The following is a 1,975-nucleotide window of genomic DNA, read 5'->3' on the forward strand; positions in this document are numbered from 1 at the left end:
CCTTTGTCTTTATTCTGATAGTCACCAGTTGAAGTATCCCGGGGCAAATTATGTTTTTTGGATAAATACAGTTTAATTTCATACAGTATCAAATGTACAGTAATTCCTACATGGACAACAGCACTACTTAACTACTGTATAACCATGTTTTTGTCACACCAGTGAGAAAAGAAGTCCGCCTGCTTTCACAGACTTTCCAAAGAGAGAAAAAATATTGAAATTATCAGGCAGAATTTATTAGGAATACAGTCACCAAAATCGTAAATTAAAGCAGAAAGACTTGTAATAAGAATGTCATTGCAATGCATCCACTTGAGTTTACATTTGGACAAAAGCTAAGAATCCACACTTGTAGGCCCCCCTTTCAGATGCAATATAAACAACTCCAATGTGAGCGGGGATCCTCCATGTCTTCAGTCCAAAACCTTTAAAGTCCCCGAAAGTGGTAGCAAAGTCAGACTAGAAATAGTTTAAACGTTACAGTCTATCCTTATTAAGTTGTGGGTAAAGTACATTCCCTTATACTCAATTTTGTTCTCCAGAGCAGTTATCCCTGGTAACACTACAAGGTACCACTTTACATTAAGGTACCCTTCATAAAGATAACCTTAAACTAGTGTAGTCCACCACAAAGGTTTTCTGTTTTTGCATAAACGTTATTTATTAATTTTGCACCATAGGGATATGGCGGTATGGCTGTCTGAGGCGAATGAGGTGGATGTAGGAAGAGGTGGTGTGAAAAAAATGACAAGCAGAAAGAAAGGCAACCCAAACTGATGGTGGGTGAGAAAAGAAGAGTTTATAAAGCAGTGGATCGTGTCATCGATTTTACAGCTCCATACAAAAGACGTACAAAAAAAAACAACAACGCCGACAGACACGCAGTGCTCTCACATGCCAGGGTCGTGTTCATTAGGGATAGCAACGGGAAACGTTTGCAACGGAACATGAAAATTTGCATTTCTTTATTGGACATGTCCAGGTAGTCCGTTTTCTTTTGGTGCCTAATGAACACGACCCAGGGAAGAGTGAATGAAAAGGGGATGGGGAGAAAAATAAACTAGAACAAAACCAACCAAAGACAGAAACCAAAAATAAAGTAATTACATATTAAGGTGCTTAAACGACTGTTCTGCGGTCAGTGTCCTTCCTATACGAATACATACTCATTTACCCACGAAAAAAAGGCAAAACAAATGTCATAAATCATATTCATTGAACACAAAAAGTATGCCTAATAAATGTTATTCAAATACATCGTTATAAGCTATTGCAGTGACACTCTAATCGTTTCATTCATCCCGGACAGTAAAAAAAGGTCACTGTCAGAATTACCTATAGAGAAACAAACAACTCCAGGAACATAACTGTATAATTCAATCAAATTCATTTACACTGCTTATCTGATTATATTAGAGTGAAGTAAAACATCCCATTTGGACAAAGGCAATGAATGTGGCAACATTCCTAATACGGTATTCAACAGCAATCGTAAAAAGAAAACCTCGTCATAGAATAAAATAAACACCATTTCAAAAAGGAGGGTTATTTTATTGTTGAGACCTGAACGTTTGTTGTATATTGACAAAAGTAAAATGTCAGACTCGACTGGGAACAAATTTTTGGCTATTGTCTCGTTATCTTAAACATGACAAGGGGATTTGCTCTGGTTGAAATGAGCCAAAAGTACAATTCACCTTAGGCCACTTCAACTAAAAGAAAGTACACAAAGTAAGTTGAGAAACGGATGTTGCTCCATCCATTCCGTGAGTTATATCTATGGACGGAGACATCTAAATGACGTTTTATCATTATTCAATACTTTTCCCATTATAAACATCTATACATACAGAAAAAAGTGGGAAAACGAGTTGCTTTTGCATATGGTTTTCCAACGGTATCAAACTCCTGAAGCCCTATCGACAAATCCAATCTAGCTTTCACTTGTAAAATCCGTAGTGTACTCTGAAATGTT

The 1,975-nt window shown here is 36.9% G+C and overlaps 1 protein-coding gene across 1 annotated transcript in view; it reads right to left on the reverse strand.

Moving 5' to 3' along the window:
- Positions 1–777: 777 nt before the first annotated feature.
- Positions 778–1,975, reverse strand: part of LOC115191897 (sorbin and SH3 domain-containing protein 2) — a 78,409-nt gene continuing 77,211 nt past the window's right edge. Inside the window, exon 25 of the mRNA XM_029749900.1 lies at positions 778–1,975. This exon is cut by the window's right edge and continues 1,352 nt beyond it. The gene's annotated coding sequence lies outside the window, so the exon portion shown is untranslated.

This window comes from Salmo trutta, chromosome 4 (assembly GCF_901001165.1).
Source record: "Salmo trutta chromosome 4, fSalTru1.1, whole genome shotgun sequence".
Lineage (NCBI taxonomy): Eukaryota > Metazoa > Chordata > Actinopteri > Salmoniformes > Salmonidae > Salmo > Salmo trutta.